Below are 22,495 nucleotides of genomic sequence, written 5' to 3'. Positions count from 1 at the left end.
CACCTCAATTTGGCCCATTCACTTTTCACACTTCCTCCTTTTGTTTTTTATCTTTCACACTTTTTACTTTCTTTATTCATCCAAATAGCAAACTCATCACCACTCAACCTGACCAACTCGGCTATGTCCCGTGCTGCAGTATCTTGTCCTCTGTCTTATCTAGATCATTTGCAATTGAATGGAATAGATCCCTTTTGGACAAAGTGGATTCACCTGCTGCTGCAGTGACCACAGGTGTGATAAGATCTAGAATTGGCATCTGGTGCGATCTCTCCGCTTCCACTCCAAATAAAGTTACCTGTTTATTCCTATCATGCATTGGTTTTTGGTGTTTTCTTTGAGCAATGATGATGGCTTCAGTGATCTGTTGGCTCCCCCTCCTGGAGGAAGAGTTTGCTTGCTCTTGGACATTCTAAAAGAGAGGTCATGAGAGACATTTAGCTTCTGAGCACAATTGGGGACAGTCATGGGTGATGAATGATTTGCAACCTGCTGTGAAGCCTGATACCGCCATATAAGGAACGTCAAATACTAAGAATGGGCGGCCTATGAAAGAATTAGTACTTTCATTAAGTATACTTAAACGGCTAATTGGGAATAGACAAACTGTAAAAAGCCCTCTGAGAAAGCCCCTCTCTAACCTTTGTTAGTAAGCTTTTCTGTAGTCTGCCTGTTGATGTATTTTCCGTTTGAACAGTGCACAACATGAAGAGACGGAACACTGGCGGCTTGTCACAATGCCCCCCGCTGACATCACAATAGCGCTGCTGCCTAGAAAGCTAGCTGCGCAGCAGAAGTTTCTCTTTGGGTGGGAGGTGGGCTTTTTTTTTTTTTTTTTCCCGGGTGGTAGGGGGATGATAGGAGAAGGGATGCGGGTGGTGAGAAGGGTACAGAGGGCAGGGTTTGGGGGCTGGGAAGGAAAGGGAAAAGATTAGGGTTTGGGGATGATGAAAGGGCTTTCTACGGGTAAGGATGGCAAAGGGTGGCAGTGACGGGAAGTCAGGCGACCTGTCCTGTCCGTCTTTATGTATCATGAATTGGAAAGACTGCAAGGGGGAGGGGAGTTGCTTGCGCCCAAAAGGAGGAGTTATTCAGATTCATTGCAGTGGGCGGCGGCTGCAAAACGCACCATTCTTCTTGTTTTTGCTCTGCAAAGCAGCCTTTTCAAGGGTTGGCTTGGGTGACAAAATGTCTTCTGTAGGTGTGGGTTTGTCTCCCCTCACTCTCTCTCCCTAAGATGTGTCCGGCATAGGCCAGGGTGCCACTCGAGGCCCAAACCAATTCTGGTTATCGCTTCTCGGCCTTTTGGCTAAGATCAAGTGTAGTATCTGTTCTTATCAGTTTAATATCTGATACGTCCCCTATCTGGGGACCATATATTAAATGGATTTTTAGAACAGGGAGATGGAAAAAGAGCTTGCTCTGTCCACTCCACGCATTGACCTGGTATTGCAGTACCTCCAGGACCGGTGCACCCCTTCTTAACCCAGTTTCCAAAAGCAGAACTCAATTCACCTGATTCATATTAGCCCGATTTAATGAATTGGAAGAAAGCATACGTCTTCATATGCACCTCAATTTGGCCCATTCACTTTTCACACTTCCTCCTTTTGTTTTTTATCTTTCACACTTTTTACTTTCTTTATTCATCCAAATAGCAAACTCATCACCACTCAACCTGACCAACTCGGCTATGTCCCGTGCTGCAGTATCTTGTCCTCTGTCTTATCTAGATCATTTGCAATTGAATGGAATAGATCCCTTTTGGACAAAGTGGATTCACCTGCTGCTGCAGTGACCACAGGTGTGATAAGATCTAGAATTGGCATCTGGTGCGATCTCTCCGCTTCCACTCCAAATAAAGTTACCTGTTTATTCCTATCATGCATTGGTTTTTGGTGTTTTCTTTGAGCAATGATGATGGCTTCAGTGATCTGTTGGCTCCCCCTCCTGGAGGAAGAGTTTGCTTGCTCTTGGACATTCTAAAAGAGAGGTCATGAGAGACATTTAGCTTCTGAGCACAATTGGGGACAGTCATGGGTGATGAATGATTTGCAACCTGCTGTGAAGCCTGATACCGCAATATAAGGAACGTCAAATACTAAGAATGGGCGGCCTATGAAAGAATTAGTACTTTCATTAAGTATACTTAAACGGCTAATTGGGAATAGACAAACTGTAAAAAGCCCTCTGAGAAAGCCCCTCTCTAACCTTTGTTAGTAAGCTTTTCTGTAGTCTGCCTGTTGATGTATTTTCCGTTTGAACAGTGCACAACATGAAGAGACGGAACACTGGCGGCTTGTCACAATGCCCCCCGCTGACATCACAATAGCGCTGCTGCCTAGAAAGCTAGCTGCGCAGCAGAAGTTTCTCTTTGGGTGGGAGGTGGGCTAGTGGAAGGAGGGGGCAAGCTTTTTTTTTTTTTTTTTTTCCCGGGTGGTAGGGGGATGATAGGAGAAGGGATGCGGGTGGTGAGAAGGGTACAGAGGGCAGGGTTTGGGGGCTGGGAAGGAAAGGGAAAAGATTAGGGTTTGGGGATGATGAAAGGGCTTTCTACGGGTAAGGATGGCAAAGGGTGGCAGTGGCGGGAAGTCAGGCGACCTGTCCTGTCCGTCTTTATGTATCATGAATTGGAAAGACTGCAAGGGGGAGGGGAGTTGCTTGCGCCCAAAAGGAGGAGTTATTCAGATTCATTGCAGTGGGCGGCGGCTGCAAAACGCACCATTCTTCTTGTTTTTGCTCTGCAAAGCAGCCTTTTCAAGGGTTGGCTTGGGTGACAAAATGTCTTCTGTAGGTGTGGGTTTGTCTCCCCTCACTCTCTCTCCCTAAGATGTGTCCGGCATAGGCCAGGGTGCCACTCGAGGCCCAAACCAATTCTGGTTATCGCTTCTCGGCCTTTTGGCTAAGATCAAGTGTAGTATCTGTTCTTATCAGTTTAATATCTGATACGTCCCCTATCTGGGGACCATATATTAAATGGATTTTTAGAACAGGGAGATGGAAAAAGAGCTTGCTCTGTCCACTCCACGCATTGACCTGGTATTGCAGTACCTCCAGGACCGGTGCACCCCTTCTTAACCCAGTTTCCAAAAGCAGAACTCAATTCACCTGATTCATATTAGCCCGATTTAATGAATTGGAAGAAAGCATACGTCTTCATATGCACCTCAATTTGGCCCATTCACTTTTCACACTTCCTCCTTTTGTTTTTTATCTTTCACACTTTTTACTTTCTTTATTCATCCAAATAGCAAACTCATCACCACTCAACCTGACCAACTCGGCTATGTCCCGTGCTGCAGTATCTTGTCCTCTGTCTTATCTAGATCATTTGCAATTGAATGGAATAGATCCCTTTTGGACAAAGTGGATTCACCTGCTGCTGCAGTGACCACAGGTGTGATAAGATCTAGAATTGGCATCTGGTGCGATCTCTCCGCTTCCACTCCAAATAAAGTTACCTGTTTATTCCTATCATGCATTGGTTTTTGGTGTTTTCTTTGAGCAATGATGATGGCTTCAGTGATCTGTTGGCTCCCCCTCCTGGAGGAAGAGTTTGCTTGCTCTTGGACATTCTAAAAGAGAGGTCATGAGAGACATTTAGCTTCTGAGCACAATTGGGGACAGTCATGGGTGATGAATGATTTGCAACCTGCTGTGAAGCCTGATACCGCAATATAAGGAACGTCAAATACTAAGAATGGGCGGCCTATGAAAGAATTAGTACTTTCATTAAGTATACTTAAACGGCTAATTGGGAATAGACAAACTGTAAAAAGCCCTCTGAGAAAGCCCCTCTCTAACCTTTGTTAGTAAGCTTTTCTGTAGTCTGCCTGTTGATGTATTTTCCGTTTGAACAGTGCACAACATGAAGAGACGGAACACTGGCGGCTTGTCACAATGCCCCCCGCTGACATCACAATAGCGCTGCTGCCTAGAAAGCTAGCTGCGCAGCAGAAGTTTCTCTTTGGGTGGGAGGTGGGCTAGTGGAAGGAGGGGGCAAGCTTTTTTTTTTTTTTTTTTTCCCGGGTGGTAGGGGGATGATAGGAGAAGGGATGCGGGTGGTGAGAAGGGTACAGAGGGCAGGGTTTGGGGGCTGGGAAGGAAAGGGAAAAGATTAGGGTTTGGGGATGATGAAAGGGCTTTCTACGGGTAAGGATGGCAAAGGGTGGCAGTGACGGGAAGTCAGGCGACCTGTCCTGTCCGTCTTTATGTATCATGAATTGGAAAGACTGCAAGGGGGAGGGGAGTTGCTTGCGCCCAAAAGGAGGAGTTATTCAGATTCATTGCAGTGGGCGGCGGCTGCAAAACGCACCATTCTTCTTGTTTTTGCTCTGCAAAGCAGCCTTTTCAAGGGTTGGCTTGGGTGACAAAATGTCTTCTGTAGGTGTGGGTTTGTCTCCCCTCACTCTCTCTCCCTAAGATGTGTCCGGCATAGGCCAGGGTGCCACTCGAGGCCCAAACCAATTCTGGTTATCGCTTCTCGGCCTTTTGGCTAAGATCAAGTGTAGTATCTGTTCTTATCAGTTTAATATCTGATACGTCCCCTATCTGGGGACCATATATTAAATGGATTTTTAGAACAGGGAGATGGAAAAAGAGCTTGCTCTGTCCACTCCACGCATTGACCTGGTATTGCAGTACCTCCAGGACCGGTGCACCCCTTCTTAACCCAGTTTCCAAAAGCAGAACTCAATTCACCTGATTCATATTAGCCCGATTTAATGAATTGGAAGAAAGCATACGTCTTCATATGCACCTCAATTTGGCCCATTCACTTTTCACACTTCCTCCTTTTGTTTTTTATCTTTCACACTTTTTACTTTCTTTATTCATCCAAATAGCAAACTCATCACCACTCAACCTGACCAACTCGGCTATGTCCCGTGCTGCAGTATCTTGTCCTCTGTCTTATCTAGATCATTTGCAATTGAATGGAATAGATCCCTTTTGGACAAAGTGGATTCACCTGCTGCTGCAGTGACCACAGGTGTGATAAGATCTAGAATTGGCATCTGGTGCGATCTCTCCGCTTCCACTCCAAATAAAGTTACCTGTTTATTCCTATCATGCATTGGTTTTTGGTGTTTTCTTTGAGCAATGATGATGGCTTCAGTGATCTGTTGGCTCCCCCTCCTGGAGGAAGAGTTTGCTTGCTCTTGGACATTCTAAAAGAGAGGTCATGAGAGACATTTAGCTTCTGAGCACAATTGGGGACAGTCATGGGTGATGAATGATTTGCAACCTGCTGTGAAGCCTGATACCGCAATATAAGGAACGTCAAATACTAAGAATGGGCGGCCTATGAAAGAATTAGTACTTTCATTAAGTATACTTAAACGGCTAATTGGGAATAGACAAACTGTAAAAAGCCCTCTGAGAAAGCCCCTCTCTAACCTTTGTTAGTAAGCTTTTCTGTAGTCTGCCTGTTGATGTATTTTCCGTTTGAACAGTGCACAACATGAAGAGACGGAACACTGGCGGCTTGTCACAATGCCCCCCGCTGACATCACAATAGCGCTGCTGCCTAGAAAGCTAGCTGCGCAGCAGAAGTTTCTCTTTGGGTGGGAGGTGGGCTAGTGGAAGGAGGGGGCAAGCTTTTTTTTTTTTTTTTTTTCCCGGGTGGTAGGGGGATGATAGGAGAAGGGATGCGGGTGGTGAGAAGGGTACAGAGGGCAGGGTTTGGGGGCTGGGAAGGAAAGGGAAAAGATTAGGGTTTGGGGATGATGAAAGGGCTTTCTACGGGTAAGGATGGCAAAGGGTGGCAGTGACGGGAAGTCAGGCGACCTGTCCTGTCCGTCTTTATGTATCATGAATTGGAAAGACTGCAAGGGGGAGGGGAGTTGCTTGCGCCCAAAAGGAGGAGTTATTCAGATTCATTGCAGTGGGCGGCGGCTGCAAAACGCACCATTCTTCTTGTTTTTGCTCTGCAAAGCAGCCTTTTCAAGGGTTGGCTTGGGTGACAAAATGTCTTCTGTAGGTGTGGGTTTGTCTCCCCTCACTCTCTCTCCCTAAGATGTGTCCGGCATAGGCCAGGGTGCCACTCGAGGCCCAAACCAATTCTGGTTATCGCTTCTCGGCCTTTTGGCTAAGATCAAGTGTAGTATCTGTTCTTATCAGTTTAATATCTGATACGTCCCCTATCTGGGGACCATATATTAAATGGATTTTTAGAACAGGGAGATGGAAAAAGAGCTTGCTCTGTCCACTCCACGCATTGACCTGGTATTGCAGTACCTCCAGGACCGGTGCACCCCTTCTTAACCCAGTTTCCAAAAGCAGAACTCAATTCACCTGATTCATATTAGCCCGATTTAATGAATTGGAAGAAAGCATACGTCTTCATATGCACCTCAATTTGGCCCATTCACTTTTCACACTTCCTCCTTTTGTTTTTTATCTTTCACACTTTTTACTTTCTTTATTCATCCAAATAGCAAACTCATCACCACTCAACCTGACCAACTCGGCTATGTCCCGTGCTGCAGTATCTTGTCCTCTGTCTTATCTAGATCATTTGCAATTGAATGGAATAGATCCCTTTTGGACAAAGTGGATTCACCTGCTGCTGCAGTGACCACAGGTGTGATAAGATCTAGAATTGGCATCTGGTGCGATCTCTCCGCTTCCACTCCAAATAAAGTTACCTGTTTATTCCTATCATGCATTGGTTTTTGGTGTTTTCTTTGAGCAATGATGATGGCTTCAGTGATCTGTTGGCTCCCCCTCCTGGAGGAAGAGTTTGCTTGCTCTTGGACATTCTAAAAGAGAGGTCATGAGAGACATTTAGCTTCTGAGCACAATTGGGGACAGTCATGGGTGATGAATGATTTGCAACCTGCTGTGAAGCCTGATACCGCAATATAAGGAACGTCAAATACTAAGAATGGGCGGCCTATGAAAGAATTAGTACTTTCATTAAGTATACTTAAACGGCTAATTGGGAATAGACAAACTGTAAAAAGCCCTCTGAGAAAGCCCCTCTCTAACCTTTGTTAGTAAGCTTTTCTGTAGTCTGCCTGTTGATGTATTTTCCGTTTGAACAGTGCACAACATGAAGAGACGGAACACTGGCGGCTTGTCACAATGCCCCCCGCTGACATCACAATAGCGCTGCTGCCTAGAAAGCTAGCTGCGCAGCAGAAGTTTCTCTTTGGGTGGGAGGTGGGCTAGTGGAAGGAGGGGGCAAGCTTTTTTTTTTTTTTTTTTCCCGGGTGGTAGGGGGATGATAGGAGAAGGGATGCGGGTGGTGAGAAGGGTACAGAGGGCAGGGTTTGGGGGCTGGGAAGGAAAGGGAAAAGATTAGGGTTTGGGGATGATGAAAGGGCTTTCTACGGGTAAGGATGGCAAAGGGTGGCAGTGACGGGAAGTCAGGCGACCTGTCCTGTCCGTCTTTATGTATCATGAATTGGAAAGACTGCAAGGGGGAGGGGAGTTGCTTGCGCCCAAAAGGAGGAGTTATTCAGATTCATTGCAGTGGGCGGCGGCTGCAAAACGCACCATTCTTCTTGTTTTTGCTCTGCAAAGCAGCCTTTTCAAGGGTTGGCTTGGGTGACAAAATGTCTTCTGTAGGTGTGGGTTTGTCTCCCCTCACTCTCTCTCCCTAAGATGTGTCCGGCATAGGCCAGGGTGCCACTCGAGGCCCAAACCAATTCTGGTTATCGCTTCTCGGCCTTTTGGCTAAGATCAAGTGTAGTATCTGTTCTTATCAGTTTAATATCTGATACGTCCCCTATCTGGGGACCATATATTAAATGGATTTTTAGAACAGGGAGATGGAAAAAGAGCTTGCTCTGTCCACTCCACGCATTGACCTGGTATTGCAGTACCTCCAGGACCGGTGCACCCCTTCTTAACCCAGTTTCCAAAAGCAGAACTCAATTCACCTGATTCATATGAGCCCGATTTAATGAATTGGAAGAAAGCATACGTCTTCATATGCACCTCAATTTGGCCCATTCACTTTTCACACTTCCTCCTTTTGTTTTTTATCTTTCACACTTTTTACTTTCTTTATTCATCCAAATAGCAAACTCATCACCACTCAACCTGACCAACTCGGCTATGTCCCGTGCTGCAGTATCTTGTCCTCTGTCTTATCTAGATCATTTGCAATTGAATGGAATAGATCCCTTTTGGACAAAGTGGATTCACCTGCTGCTGCAGTGACCACAGGTGTGATAAGATCTAGAATTGGCATCTGGTGCGATCTCTCCGCTTCCACTCCAAATAAAGTTACCTGTTTATTCCTATCATGCATTGGTTTTTGGTGTTTTCTTTGAGCAATGATGATGGCTTCAGTGATCTGTTGGCTCCCCCTCCTGGAGGAAGAGTTTGCTTGCTCTTGGACATTCTAAAAGAGAGGTCATGAGAGACATTTAGCTTCTGAGCACAATTGGGGACAGTCATGGGTGATGAATGATTTGCAACCTGCTGTGAAGCCTGATACCGCAATATAAGGAACGTCAAATACTAAGAATGGGCGGCCTATGAAAGAATTACTACTTTCATTAAGTATACTTAAACGGCTAATTGGGAATAGACAAACTGTAAAAAGCCCTCTGAGAAAGCCCCTCTCTAACCTTTGTTAGTAAGCTTTTCTGTAGTCTGCCTGTTGATGTATTTTCCGTTTGAACAGTGCACAACATGAAGAGACGGAACACTGGCGGCTTGTCACAATGCCCCCCGCTGACATCACAATAGCGCTGCTGCCTAGAAAGCTAGCTGCGCAGCAGAAGTTTCTCTTTGGGTGGGAGGTGGGCTAGTGGAAGGAGGGGGCAAGCTTTTTTTTTTTTTTTTTTTTCCCGGGTGGTAGGGGGATGATAGGAGAAGGGATGCGGGTGGTGAGAAGGGTACAGAGGGCAGGGTTTGGGGGCTGGGAAGGAAAGGGAAAAGATTAGGGTTTGGGGATGATGAAAGGGCTTTCTACGGGTAAGGATGGCAAAGGGTGGCAGTGACGGGAAGTCAGGCGACCTGTCCTGTCCGTCTTTATGTATCATGAATTGGAAAGACTGCAAGGGGGAGGGGAGTTGCTTGCGCCCAAAAGGAGGAGTTATTCAGATTCATTGCAGTGGGCGGCGGCTGCAAAACGCACCATTCTTCTTGTTTTTGCTCTGCAAAGCAGCCTTTTCAAGGGTTGGCTTGGGTGACAAAATGTCTTCTGTAGGTGTGGGTTTGTCTCCCCTCACTCTCTCTCCCTAAGATGTGTCCGGCATAGGCCAGGGTGCCACTCGAGGCCCAAACCAATTCTGGTTATCGCTTCTCGGCCTTTTGGCTAAGATCAAGTGTAGTATCTGTTCTTATCAGTTTAATATCTGATACGTCCCCTATCTGGGGACCATATATTAAATGGATTTTTAGAACAGGGAGATGGAAAAAGAGCTTGCTCTGTCCACTCCACGCATTGACCTGGTATTGCAGTACCTCCAGGACCGGTGCACCCCTTCTTAACCCAGTTTCCAAAAGCAGAACTCAATTCACCTGATTCATATTAGCCCGATTTAATGAATTGGAAGAAAGCATACGTCTTCATATGCACCTCAATTTGGCCCATTCACTTTTCACACTTCCTCCTTTTGCTTTTTATCTTTCACACTTTTTACTTTCTTTATTCATCCAAATAGCAAACTCATCACCACTCAACCTGACCAACTCGGCTATGTCCCGTGCTGCAGTATCTTGTCCTCTGTCTTATCTAGATCATTTGCAATTGAATGGAATAGATCCCTTTTGGACAAAGTGGATTCACCTGCTGCTGCAGTGACCACAGGTGTGATAAGATCTAGAATTGGCATCTGGTGCGATCTCTCCGCTTCCACTCCAAATAAAGTTACCTGTTTATTCCTATCATGCATTGGTTTTTGGTGTTTTCTTTGAGCAATGATGATGGCTTCAGTGATCTGTTGGCTCCCCCTCCTGGAGGAAGAGTTTGCTTGCTCTTGGACATTCTAAATGAGAGGTCATGAGAGACATTTAGCTTCTGAGCACAATTGGGGACAGTCATGGGTGATGAATGATTTGCAACCTGCTGTGAAGCCTGATACCGCAATATAAGGAACGTCAAATACTAAGAATGGGCGGCCTATGAAAGAATTAGTACTTTCATTAAGTATACTTAAACGGCTAATTGGGAATAGACAAACTGTAAAAAGCCCTCTGAGAAAGCCCCTCTCTAACCTTTGTTAGTAAGCTTTTCTGTAGTCTGCCTGTTGATGTATTTTCCGTTTGAACAGTGCACAACATGAAGAGACGGAACACTGGCGGCTTGTCACAATGCCCCCCGCTGACATCACAATAGCGCTGCTGCCTAGAAAGCTAGCTGCGCAGCAGAAGTTTCTCTTTGGGTGGGAGGTGGGCTAGTGGAAGGAGGGGGCAAGCTTTTTTTTTTTTTTTTTTTTCCCGGGTGGTAGGGGGATGATAGGAGAAGGGATGCGGGTGGTGAGAAGGGTACAGAGGGCAGGGTTTGGGGGCTGGGAAGGAAAGGGAAAAGATTAGGGTTTGGGGATGATGAAAGGGCTTTCTACGGGTAAGGATGGCAAAGGGTGGCAGTGACGGGAAGTCAGGCGACCTGTCCTGTCCGTCTTTATGTATCATGAATTGGAAAGACTGCAAGGGGGAGGGGAGTTGCTTGCGCCCAAAAGGAGGAGTTATTCAGATTCATTGCAGTGGGCGGCGGCTGCAAAACGCACCATTCTTCTTGTTTTTGCTCTGCAAAGCAGCCTTTTCAAGGGTTGGCTTGGGTGACAAAATGTCTTCTGTAGGTGTGGGTTTGTCTCCCCTCACTCTCTCTCCCTAAGATGTGTCCGGCATAGGCCAGGGTGCCACTCGAGGCCCAAACCAATTCTGGTTATCGCTTCTCGGCCTTTTGGCTAAGATCAAGTGTAGTATCTGTTCTTATCAGTTTAATATCTGATACGTCCCCTATCTGGGGACCATATATTAAATGGATTTTTAGAACAGGGAGATGGAAAAAGAGCTTGCTCTGTCCACTCCACGCATTGACCTGGTATTGCAGTACCTCCAGGACCGGTGCACCCCTTCTTAACCCAGTTTCCAAAAGCAGAACTCAATTCACCTGATTCATATTAGCCCGATTTAATGAATTGGAAGAAAGCATACGTCTTCATATGCACCTCAATTTGGCCCATTCACTTTTCACACTTCCTCCTTTTGTTTTTTATCTTTCACACTTTTTACTTTCTTTATTCATCCAAATAGCAAACTCATCACCACTCAACCTGACCAACTCGGCTATGTCCCGTGCTGCAGTATCTTGTCCTCTGTCTTATCTAGATCATTTGCAATTGAATGGAATAGATCCCTTTTGGACAAAGTGGATTCACCTGCTGCTGCAGTGACCACAGGTGTGATAAGATCTAGAATTGGCATCTGGTGCGATCTCTCCGCTTCCACTCCAAATAAAGTTACCTGTTTATTCCTATCATGCATTGGTTTTTGGTGTTTTCTTTGAGCAATGATGATGGCTTCAGTGATCTGTTGGCTCCCCCTCCTGGAGGAAGAGTTTGCTTGCTCTTGGACATTCTAAAAGAGAGGTCATGAGAGACATTTAGCTTCTGAGCACAATTGGGGACAGTCATGGGTGATGAATGATTTGCAACCTGCTGTGAAGCCTGATACCGCAATATAAGGAACGTCAAATACTAAGAATGGGCGGCCTATGAAAGAATTAGTACTTTCATTAAGTATACTTAAACGGCTAATTGGGAATAGACAAACTGTAAAAAGCCCTCTGAGAAAGCCCCTCTCTAACCTTTGTTAGTAAGCTTTTCTGTAGTCTGCCTGTTGATGTATTTTCCGTTTGAACAGTGCACAACATGAAGAGACGGAACACTGGCGGCTTGTCACAATGCCCCCCGCTGACATCACAATAGCGCTGCTGCCTAGAAAGCTAGCTGCGCAGCAGAAGTTTCTCTTTGGGTGGGAGGTGGGCTAGTGGAAGGAGGGGGCAAGCTTTTTTTTTTTTTTTTCCCGGGTGGTAGGGGGATGATAGGAGAAGGGATGCGGGTGGTGAGAAGGGTACAGAGGGCAGGGTTTGGGGGCTGGGAAGGAAAGGGAAAAGATTAGGGTTTGGGGATGATGAAAGGGCTTTCTACGGGTAAGGATGGCAAAGGGTGGCAGTGACGGGAAGTCAGGCGACCTGTCCTGTCCGTCTTTATGTATCATGAATTGGAAAGACTGCAAGGGGGAGGGGAGTTGCTTGCGCCCAAAAGGAGGAGTTATTCAGATTCATTGCAGTGGGCGGCGGCTGCAAAACGCACCATTCTTCTTGTTTTTGCTCTGCAAAGCAGCCTTTTCAAGGGTTGGCTTGGGTGACAAAATGTCTTCTGTAGGTGTGGGTTTGTCTCCCCTCACTCTCTCTCCCTAAGATGTGTCCGGCATAGGCCAGGGTGCCACTCGAGGCCCAAACCAATTCTGGTTATCGCTTCTCGGACTTTTGGCTAAGATCAAGTGTAGTATCTGTTCTTATCAGTTTAATATCTGATACGTCCCCTATCTGGGGACCATATATTAAATGGATTTTTAGAACAGGGAGATGGAAAAAGAGCTTGCTCTGTCCACTCCACGCATTGACCTGGTATTGCAGTACCTCCAGGACCGGTGCACCCCTTCTTAACCCAGTTTCCAAAAGCAGAACTCAATTCACCTGATTCATATTAGCCCGATTTAATGAATTGGAAGAAAGCATTCGTCTTCATATGCACCTCAATTTGGCCCATTCACTTTTCACACTTCCTCCTTTTGTTTTTTATCTTTCACACTTTTTACTTTCTTTATTCATCCAAATAGCAAACTCATCACCACTCAACCTGACCAACTCGGCTATGTCCCGTGCTGCAGTATCTTGTCCTCTGTCTTATCTAGATCATTTGCAATTGAATGGAATAGATCCCTTTTGGACAAAGTGGATTCACCTGCTGCTGCAGTGACCACAGGTGTGATAAGATCTAGAATTGGCATCTGGTGCGATCTCTCCGCTTCCACTCCAAATAAAGTTACCTGTTTATTCCTATCATGCATTGGTTTTTGGTGTTTTCTTTGAGCAATGATGATGGCTTCAGTGATCTGTTGGCTCCCCCTCCTGGAGGAAGAGTTTGCTTGCTCTTGGACATTCTAAAAGAGAGGTCATGAGAGACATTTAGCTTCTGAGCACAATTGGGGACAGTCATGGGTGATGAATGATTTGCAACCTGCTGTGAAGCCTGATACCGCAATATAAGGAACGTCAAATACTAAGAATGGGCGGCCTATGAAAGAATTAGTACTTTCATTAAGTATACTTAAACGGCTAATTGGGAATAGACAAACTGTAAAAAGCCCTCTGAGAAAGCCCCTCTCTAACCTTTGTTAGTAAGCTTTTCTGTAGTCTGCCTGTTGATGTATTTTCCGTTTGAACAGTGCACAACATGAAGAGACGGAACACTGGCGGCTTGTCACAATGCCCCCCGCTGACATCACAATAGCGCTGCTGCCTAGAAAGCTAGCTGCGCAGCAGAAGTTTCTCTTTGGGTGGGAGGTGGGCTAGTGGAAGGAGGGGGCAAGCTTTTTTTTTTTTTTTTTTTTCCCGGGTGGTAGGGGGATGATAGGAGAAGGGATGCGGGTGGTGAGAAGGGTACAGAGGGCAGGGTTTGGGGGCTGGGAAGGAAAGGGAAAAGATTAGGGTTTGGGGATGATGAAAGGGCTTTCTACGGGTAAGGATGGCAAAGGGTGGCAGTGACGGGAAGTCAGGCGACCTGTCCTGTCCGTCTTTATGTATCATGAATTGGAAAGACTGCAAGGGGGAGGGGAGTTGCTTGCGCCCAAAAGGAGGAGTTATTCAGATTCATTGCAGTGGGCGGCGGCTGCAAAACGCACCATTCTTCTTGTTTTTGCTCTGCAAAGCAGCCTTTTCAAGGGTTGGCTTGGGTGACAAAATGTCTTCTGTAGGTGTGGGTTTGTCTCCCCTCACTCTCTCTCCCTAAGATGTGTCCGGCATAGGCCAGGGTGCCACTCGAGGCCCAAACCAATTCTGGTTATCGCTTCTCTGCCTTTTGGCTAAGATCAAGTGTAGTCCCTTCATTGGGTTTGCCTTGGTCTTGGCTGGGAGGGGCCCGGGCTTGCACAACCGCCGGCCTTGGGGATTGTTGCGCCTTTTGGTGCTTACGTCCCCTTTTGGCTGGTGGTTCCTGGGCTCGGGAGGCGATCACCTGCGGCACTGCGCTTTTGTGTGGTGGCCGATGACCGTTTCTGAAATTTGCGGATGAAATCTCATCTGTTCTTATCAGTTTAATATCTGATACGTCCCCTATCTGGGGACCATATATTAAATGGATTTTTAGAACAGGGAGATGGAAAAAGAGCTTGCTCTGTCCACTCCACGCATTGACCTGGTATTGCAGTACCTCCAGGACCGGTGCACCCCTTCTTAACCCAGTTTCCAAAAGCAGAACTCAATTCACCTGATTCATATTAGCCCGATTTAATGAATTGGAAGAAAGCATACGTCTTCATATGCACCTCAATTTGGCCCATTCACTTTTCACACTTCCTCCTTTTGTTTTTTATCTTTCACACTTTTTACTTTCTTTATTCATCCAAATAGCAAACTCATCACCATTCAACCTGACCAACTCGGCTATGTCCCGTGCTGCAGTATCTTGTCCTCTGTCTTATCTAGATCATTTGCAATTGAATGGAATAGATCCCTTTTGGACAAAGTGGATTCACCTGCTGCTGCAGTGACCACAGGTGTGATAAGATCTAGAATTGGCATCTGGTGCGATCTCTCCGCTTCCACTCCAAATAAAGTTACCTGTTTATTCCTATCATGCATTGGTTTTTGGTGTTTTCTTTGAGCAATGATGATGGCTTCAGTGATCTGTTGGCTCCCCCTCCTGGAGGAAGAGTTTGCTTGCTCTTGGACATTCTAAAAGAGAGGTCATGAGAGACATTTAGCTTCTGAGCACAATTGGGGACAGTCATGGGTGATGAATGATTTGCAACCTGCTGTGAAGCCTGATACCGCAATATAAGGAACGTCAAATACTAAGAATGGGCGGCCTATGAAAGAATTAGTACTTTCATTAAGTATACTTAAACGGCTAATTGGGAATAGACAAACTGTAAAAAGCCCTCTGAGAAAGCCCCTCTCTAACCTTTGTTAGTAAGCTTTACTGTAGTCTGCCTGTTGATGTATTTTCCGTTTGAACAGTGCACAACATGAAGAGACGGAACACTGGCGGCTTGTCACAATGCCCCCCGCTGACATCACAATAGCGCTGCTGCCTAGAAAGCTAGCTGCGCAGCAGAAGTTTCTCTTTGGGTGGGAGGTGGGCTAGTGGAAGGAGGGGGCAAGCTTTTTTTTTTTTTTTTTTTCCCGGGTGGTAGGGGGATGATAGGAGAAGGGATGCGGGTGGTGAGAAGGGTACAGAGGGCAGGGTTTGGGGGCTGGGAAGGAAAGGGAAAAGATTAGGGTTTGGGGATGATGAAAGGGCTTTCTACGGGTAAGGATGGCAAAGGGTGGCAGTGACGGGAAGTCAGGCGACCTGTCCTGTCCGTCTTTATGTATCATGAATTGGAAAAACTGCAAGGGGGAGGGGAGTTGCTTGCGCCCAAAAGGAGGAGTTATTCAGATTCATTGCAGTGGGCGGCGGCTGCAAAACGCACCATTCTTCTTGTTTTTGCTCTGCAAAGCAGCCTTTTCAAGGGTTGGCTTGGGTGACAAAATGTCTTCTGTAGGTGTGGGTTTGTCTCCCCTCACTCTCTCTCCCTAAGATGTGTCCGGCATAGGCCAGGGTGCCACTCGAGGCCCAAACCAATTCTGGTTATCGCTTCTCGGCCTTTTGGCTAAGATCAAGTGTAGTATCTGTTCTTATCAGTTTAATATCTGATACGTCCCCTATCTGGGGACCATATATTAAATGGATTTTTAGAACAGGGAGATGGAAAAAGAGCTTGCTCTGTCCACTCCACGCATTGACCTGGTATTGCAGTACCTCCAGGACCGGTGCACCCCTTCTTAACCCAGTTTCCAAAAGCAGAACTCAATTCACCTGATTCATATTAGCCCGATTTAATGAATTGGAAGAAAGCATACGTCTTCATATGCACCTCAATTTGGCCCATTCACTTTTCACACTTCCTCCTTTTGTTTTTTATCTTTCACACTTTTGACTTTCTTTATTCATCCAAATAGCAAACTCATCACCACTCAACCTGACCAACTCGGCTATGTCCCGTGCTGCAGTATCTTGTCCTCTGTCTTATCTAGATCATTTGCAATTGAATGGAATAGATCCCTTTTGGACAAAGTGGATTCACCTGCTGCTGCAGTGACCACAGGTGTGATAAGATCTAGAATTGGCATCTGGTGCGATCTCTCCGCTTCCACTCCAAATAAAGTTACCTGTTTATTCCTATCATGCATTGGTTTTTGGTGTTTTCTTTGAGCAATGATGATGGCTTCAGTGATCTGTTGGCTCCCCCTCCTGGAGGAAGAGTTTGCTTGCTCTTGGACATTCTAAAAGAGAGGTCATGAGAGACATTTAGCTTCTGAGCACAATTGGGGACAGTCATGGGTGATGAATGATTTGCAACCTGCTGTGAAGCCTGATACCGCAATATAAGGAACGTCAAATACTAAGAATGGGCGGCCTATGAAAGAATTAGTACTTTCATTAAGTATACTTAAACGGCTAATTGGGAATAGACAAACTGTAAAAAGCCCTCTGAGAAAGCCCCTCTCTAACCTTTGTTAGTAAGCTTTACTGTAGTCTGCCTGTTGATGTATTTTCCGTTTGAACAGTGCACAACATGAAGAGACGGAACACTGGCGGCTTGTCACAATGCCCCCCGCTGACATCACAATAGCGCTGCTGCCTAGAAAGCTAGCTGCGCAGCAGAAGTTTCTCTTTGGGTGGGAGGTGGGCTAGTGGAAGGAGGGGGCAAGCTTTTTTTTTTTTTTTTTTTTTCCCGGGTGGTAGGGGGATGATAGGAGAAGGGATGCGGGTGGTGAGAAGGGTACAGAGGGCAGGGTTTGGGGGCTGGGAAGGAAAGGGAAAAGATTAGGGTTTGGGGATGATGAAAGGGCTTTCTACGGGTAAGGATGGCAAAGGGTGGCAGTGACGGGAAGTCAGGCGACCTGTCCTGTCCGTCTTTATGTATCATGAATTGGAAAGACTGCAAGGGGGAGGGGAGTTGCTTGCGCCCAAAAGGAGGAGTTATTCAGATTCATTGCAGTGGGCGGCGGCTGCAAAACGCACCATTCTTCTTGTTTTTGCTCTGCAAAGCAGCCTTTTCAAGGGTTGGCTTGGGTGACAAAATGTCTTCTGTAGGTGTGGGTTTGTCTCCCCTCACTCTCTCTCCCTAAGATGTGTCCGGCATAGGCCAGGGTGCCACTCGAGGCCCAAACCAATTCTGGTTATCGCTTCTCGGCCTTTTGGCTAAGATCAAGTGTAGTATCTGTTCTTATCAGTTTAATATCTGATACGTCCCCTATCTGGGGACCATATATTAAATGGATTTTTAGAACAGGGAGATGGAAAAAGAGCTTGCTCTGTCCACTCCACGCATTGACCTGGTATTGCAGTACCTCCAGGACCGGTGCACCCCTTCTTAACCCAGTTTCCAAAAGCAGAACTCAATTCACCTGATTCATATTAGCCCGATTTAATGAATTGGAAGAAAGCATACGTCTTCATATGCACCTCAATTTGGCCCATTCACTTTTCACACTTCCTCCTTTTGTTTTTTATCTTTCACACTTTTTACTTTCTTTATTCATCCAAATAGCAAACTCATCACCACTCAACCTGACCAACTCGGCTATGTCCCGTGCTGCAGTATCTTGTCCTCTGTCTTATCTAGATCATTTGCAATTGAATGGAATAGATCCCTTTTGGACAAAGTGGATTCACCTGCTGCTGCAGTGACCACAGGTGTGATAAGATCTAGAATTGGCATCTGGTGCGATCTCTCCGCTTCCACTCCAAATAAAGTTACCTGTTTATTCCTATCATGCATTGGTTTTTGGTGTTTTCTTTGAGCAATGATGATGGCTTCAGTGATCTGTTGGCTCCCCCTCCTGGAGGAAGAGTTTGCTTGCTCTTGGACATTCTAAAAGAGAGGTCATGAGAGACATTTAGCTTCTGAGCACAATTGGGGACAGTCATGGGTGATGAATGATTTGCAACCTGCTGTGAAGCCTGATACCGCAATATAAGGAACGTCAAATACTAAGAATGGGCGGCCTATGAAAGAATTAGTACTTTCATTAAGTATACTTAAACGGCTAATTGGGAATAGACAAACTGTAAAAAGCCCTCTGAGAAAGCCCCTCTCTAACCTTTGTTAGTAAGCTTTTCTGTAGTCTGCCTGTTGATGTATTTTCCGTTTGAACAGTGCACAACATGAAGAGACGGAACACTGGCGGCTTGTCACAATGCCCCCCGCTGACATCACAATAGCGCTGCTGCCTAGAAAGCTAGCTGCGCAGCAGAAGTTTCTCTTTGGGTGGGAGGTGGGCTAGTGGAAGGAGGGGGCAAGCTTTTTTTTTTTTTTTTTTTCCCGGGTGGTAGGGGGATGATAGGAGAAGGGATGCGGGTGGTGAGAAGGGTACAGAGGGCAGGGTTTGGGGGCTGGGAAGGAAAGGGAAAAGATTAGGGTTTGGGGATGATGAAAGGGCTTTCTACGGGTAAGGATGGCAAAGGGTGGCAGTGACGGGAAGTCAGGCGACCTGTCCTGTCCGTCTTTATGTATCATGAATTGGAAAGACTGCAAGGGGGAGGGGAGTTGCTTGCGCCCAAAAGGAGGAGTTATTCAGATTCATTGCAGTGGGCGGCGGCTGCAAAACGCACCATTCTTCTTGTTTTTGCTCTGCAAAGCAGCCTTTTCAAGGGTTGGCTTGGGTGACAAAATGTCTTCTGTAGGTGTGGGTTTGTCTCCCCTCACTCTCTCTCCCTAAGATGTGTCCGGCATAGGCCAGGGTGCCACTCGAGGCCCAAACCAATTCTGGTTATCGCTTCTCGGCCTTTTGGCTAAGATTAAGTGTAGTATCTGTTCTTATCAGTTTAATATCTGATACGTCCCCTATCTGGGGACCATATATTAAATGGATTTTTAGAACAGGGAGATGGAAAAAGAGCTTGCTCTGTCCACTCCACGCATTGACCTGGTATTGCAGTACCTCCAGGACCGGTGCACCCCTTCTTAACCCAGTTTCCAAAAGCAGAACTCAATTCACCTGATTCATATTAGCCCGATTTAATGAATTGGAAGAAAGCATACGTCTTCATATGCACCTCAATTTGGCCCATTCACTTTTCACACTTCCTCCTTTTGTTTTTTATCTTTCACACTTTTTACTTTCTTTATTCATCCAAATAGCAAACTCATCACCATCAACCTCACCAACTCGGCTATGTCCCGTGCTGCAGTATCTTGTCCTCTGTCTTATCTAGATCATTTGCAATTGAATGGAATAGATCCCTTTTGGACAAAGTGGATTCACCTGCTGCTGCAGTGACCACAGGTGTGATAAGATCTAGAATTGGCATCTGGTGCGATCTCTCCGCTTCCACTCCAAATAAAGTTACCTGATTATTCCTATCATGCATTGGTTTTTGGTGTTTTCTTTGAGCAATGATGATGGCTTCAGTGATCTGTTGGCTCCCCCTCCTGGAGGAAGAGTTTGCTTGCTCTTGGACATTCTAAAAGAGAGGTCAGGAGAGACATTTAGCTTCTGAGCACAATTGGGGACAGTCATGGGTGATGAATGATTTGCAACCTGCTGTGAAGCCTGATACCGCAATATAAGGAACGTCAAATACTAAGAATGGGCGGCCTATGAAAGAATTAGTACTTTCATTAAGTATACTTAAACGGCTAATTGGGAATAGACAAACTGTAAAAAGCCCTCTGAGAAAGCCCCTCTCTAACCTTTGTTAGTAAGCTTTTCTGTAGTCTGCCTGTTGATGTATTTTCCGTTTGAACAGTGCACAACATGAAGAGACGGAACACTGGCGGCTTGTCACAATGCCCCCCGCTGACATCACAATAGCGCTGCTGCCTAGAAAGCTAGCTGCGCAGCAGAAGTTTCTCTTTGGGTGGGAGGTGGGCTAGTGGAAGGAGGGGGCAAGCTTTTTTTTTTTTTTTTTTTTCCCGGGTGGTAGGGGGATGATAGGAGAAGGGATGCGGGTGGTGAGAAGGGTACAGAGGGCAGGGTTTGGGGGCTGGGAAGGAAAGGGAAAAGATTAGGGTTTGGGGATGATGAAAGGGCTTTCTACGGGTAAGGATGGCAAAGGGTGGCAGTGACGGGAAGTCAGGCGACCTGTCCTGTACGTCTTTATGTATCATGAATTGGAAAGACTGCAAGGGGGAGGGGAGTTGCTTGCGCCCAAAAGGAGGAGTTATTCAGATTCATTGCAGTGGGCGGCGGCTGCAAAACGCACCATTCTTCTTGTTTTTGCTCTGCAAAGCAGCCTTTTCAAGGGTTGGCTTGGGTGACAAAATGTCTTCTGTAGGTGTGGGTTTGTCTCCCCTCACTCTCTCTCCCTAAGATGTGTCCGGCATAGGCCAGGGTGCCACTCGAGGCCCAAACCAATTCTGGTTATCGCTTCTCGGCCTTTTGGCTAAGATCAAGTGTAGTATCTGTTCTTATCAGTTTAATATCTGATACGTCCCCTATCTGGGGACCATATATTAAATGGATTTTTAGAACAGGGAGATGGAAAAAGAGCTTGCTCTGTCCACTCCACGCATTGACCTGGTATTGCAGTACCTCCAGGACCGGTGCACCCCTTCTTAACCCAGTTTCCAAAAGCAGAACTCAATTCACCTGATTCATATTAGCCCGATTTAATGAATTGGAAGAAAGCATACGTCTTCATATGCACCTCAATTTGGCCCATTCACTTTTCACACTTCCTCCTTTTGTTTTTTATCTTTCACACTTTTTACTTTCTTTATTCATCCAAATAGCAAACTCATCACCACTCAACCTGACCAACTCGGCTATGTCCCGTGCTGCAGTATCTTGTCCTCTGTCTTATCTAGATCATTTGCAATTGAATGGAATAGATCCCTTTTGGACAAAGTGGATTCACCTGCTGCTGCAGTGACCACAGGTGTGATAAGATCTAGAATTGGCATCTGGTGCGATCTCTCCGCTTCCACTCCAAATAAAGTTACCTGTTTATTCCTATCATGCATTGGTTTTTGGTGTTTTCTTTGAGCAATGATGATGGCTTCAGTGATCTGTTGGCTCCCCCTCCTGGAGGAAGAGTTTGCTTGCTCTTGGACATTCTAAAAGAGAGGTCATGAGAGACATTTAGCTTCTGAGCACAATTGGGGACAGTCATGGGTGATGAATGATTTGCAACCTGCTGTGAAGCCTGATACCGCAATATAAGGAACGTCAAATACTAAGAATGGGCGGCCTATGAAAGAATTAGTACTTTCATTAAGTATACTTAAACGGCTAATTGGGAATAGACAAACTGTAAAAAGCCCTCTGAGAAAGCCCCTCTCTAACCTTTGTTAGTAAGCTTTTCTGTAGTCTGCCTGTTGATGTATTTTCCGTTTGAACAGTGCACAACATGAAGAGACGGAACACTGGCGGCTTGTCACAATGCCCCCCGCTGACATCACAATAGCGCTGCTGCCTAGAAAGCTAGCTGCGCAGCAGAAGTTTCTCTTTGGGTGGGAGGTGGGCTAGTGGAAGGAGGGGGCAAGCTTTTTTTTTTTTCCCGGGTGGTAGGGGGATGATAGGAGAAGGGATGCGGGTGGTGAGAAGGGTACAGAGGGCAGGGTTTGGGGGCTGGGAAGGAAAGGGAAAAGATTAGGGTTTGGGGATGATGAAAGGGCTTTCTACGGGTAAGGATGGCAAAGGGTGGCAGTGACGGGAAGTCAGGCGACCTGTCCTGTCCGTCTTTATGTATCATGAATTGGAAAGACTGCAAGGGGGAGGGGAGTTGCTTGCGCCCAAAAGGAGGAGTTATTCAGATTCATTGCAGTGGGCGGCGGCTGCAAAACGCACCATTCTTCTTGTTTTTGCTCTGCAAAGCAGCCTTTTCAAGGGTTGGCTTGGGTGACAAAATGTCTTCTGTAGGTGTGGGTTTGTCTCCCCTCACTCTCTCTCCCTAAGATGTGTCCGGCATAGGCCAGGGTGCCACTCGAGGCCCAAACCAATTCTGGTTATCGCTTCTCGGCCTTTTGGCTAAGATCAAGTGTAGTATCTGTTCTTATCAGTTTAATATCTGATACGTCCCCTATCTGGGGACCATATATTAAATGGATTTTTAGAACAGGGAGATGGAAAAAGAGCTTGCTCTGTCCACTCCACGCATTGACCTGGTATTGCAGTACCTCCAGGACCGGTGCACCCCTTCTTAACCCAGTTTCCAAAAGCAGAACTCAATTCACCTGATTCATATTAGCCCGATTTAATGAATTGGAAGAAAGCATACGTCTTCATATGCACCTCAATTTGGCCCATTCACTT

The 22,495-nt window shown here is 46.2% G+C and overlaps 14 non-coding genes across 14 annotated transcripts; all 14 read left to right on the top strand.

The window, feature by feature from the left end:
- The first annotated feature begins 1,289 nt into the window (after positions 1 to 1,289).
- On the top strand, positions 1,290 to 1,480 carry LOC142293037 (U2 spliceosomal RNA). Its single transcript, XR_012751048.1, has one exon. It is a non-coding gene; the product is annotated as a U2 spliceosomal RNA (small nuclear RNA).
- A 1,402-nt stretch (positions 1,481 to 2,882) lies between these two features.
- On the top strand, positions 2,883 to 3,073 carry LOC142293036 (U2 spliceosomal RNA). Its single transcript, XR_012751047.1, has one exon. It is a non-coding gene; the product is annotated as a U2 spliceosomal RNA (small nuclear RNA).
- Positions 3,074 to 4,475: 1,402 nt separating this feature from the next.
- On the top strand, positions 4,476 to 4,666 carry LOC142293035 (U2 spliceosomal RNA). Its single transcript, XR_012751046.1, has one exon. It is a non-coding gene; the product is annotated as a U2 spliceosomal RNA (small nuclear RNA).
- Positions 4,667 to 6,068: 1,402 nt separating this feature from the next.
- LOC142293034 (U2 spliceosomal RNA) lies at positions 6,069 to 6,259 on the top strand. The gene has a single exon (XR_012751045.1). It is a non-coding gene; the product is annotated as a U2 spliceosomal RNA (small nuclear RNA).
- A 1,401-nt stretch (positions 6,260 to 7,660) lies between these two features.
- Positions 7,661 to 7,851, top strand: LOC142293033 (U2 spliceosomal RNA). Its single transcript, XR_012751044.1, has one exon. It is a non-coding gene; the product is annotated as a U2 spliceosomal RNA (small nuclear RNA).
- Positions 7,852 to 9,254: 1,403 nt separating this feature from the next.
- Positions 9,255 to 9,445, top strand: LOC142293032 (U2 spliceosomal RNA). The gene has a single exon (XR_012751043.1). It is a non-coding gene; the product is annotated as a U2 spliceosomal RNA (small nuclear RNA).
- Positions 9,446 to 10,848: 1,403 nt separating this feature from the next.
- Positions 10,849 to 11,039, top strand: LOC142293031 (U2 spliceosomal RNA). Its single transcript, XR_012751042.1, has one exon. It is a non-coding gene; the product is annotated as a U2 spliceosomal RNA (small nuclear RNA).
- A 1,399-nt stretch (positions 11,040 to 12,438) lies between these two features.
- Positions 12,439 to 12,629, top strand: LOC142293108 (U2 spliceosomal RNA). Its single transcript, XR_012751117.1, has one exon. It is a non-coding gene; the product is annotated as a U2 spliceosomal RNA (small nuclear RNA).
- Positions 12,630 to 14,237: 1,608 nt separating this feature from the next.
- On the top strand, positions 14,238 to 14,421 carry LOC142293257 (U2 spliceosomal RNA). The gene has a single exon (XR_012751233.1). It is a non-coding gene; the product is annotated as a U2 spliceosomal RNA (small nuclear RNA).
- A 1,402-nt stretch (positions 14,422 to 15,823) lies between these two features.
- Positions 15,824 to 16,014, top strand: LOC142293030 (U2 spliceosomal RNA). Its single transcript, XR_012751041.1, has one exon. It is a non-coding gene; the product is annotated as a U2 spliceosomal RNA (small nuclear RNA).
- Positions 16,015 to 17,418: 1,404 nt separating this feature from the next.
- LOC142293029 (U2 spliceosomal RNA) lies at positions 17,419 to 17,609 on the top strand. Its single transcript, XR_012751040.1, has one exon. It is a non-coding gene; the product is annotated as a U2 spliceosomal RNA (small nuclear RNA).
- A 1,402-nt stretch (positions 17,610 to 19,011) lies between these two features.
- Positions 19,012 to 19,202, top strand: LOC142293097 (U2 spliceosomal RNA). The gene has a single exon (XR_012751106.1). It is a non-coding gene; the product is annotated as a U2 spliceosomal RNA (small nuclear RNA).
- Positions 19,203 to 20,604: 1,402 nt separating this feature from the next.
- On the top strand, positions 20,605 to 20,795 carry LOC142293028 (U2 spliceosomal RNA). Its single transcript, XR_012751039.1, has one exon. It is a non-coding gene; the product is annotated as a U2 spliceosomal RNA (small nuclear RNA).
- Positions 20,796 to 22,190: 1,395 nt separating this feature from the next.
- Positions 22,191 to 22,381, top strand: LOC142293027 (U2 spliceosomal RNA). Its single transcript, XR_012751038.1, has one exon. It is a non-coding gene; the product is annotated as a U2 spliceosomal RNA (small nuclear RNA).
- The last annotated feature ends 114 nt before the right edge of the window (positions 22,382 to 22,495 follow it).

The sequence above is a fragment of the Anomaloglossus baeobatrachus genome, chromosome 2 (genome assembly GCF_048569485.1).
Source record: "Anomaloglossus baeobatrachus isolate aAnoBae1 chromosome 2, aAnoBae1.hap1, whole genome shotgun sequence".
In the NCBI taxonomy this organism is placed as follows: Eukaryota; Metazoa; Chordata; class Amphibia; order Anura; family Aromobatidae; genus Anomaloglossus; species Anomaloglossus baeobatrachus.
This window is presented reverse-complemented; position numbering and strand designations above follow the sequence as displayed.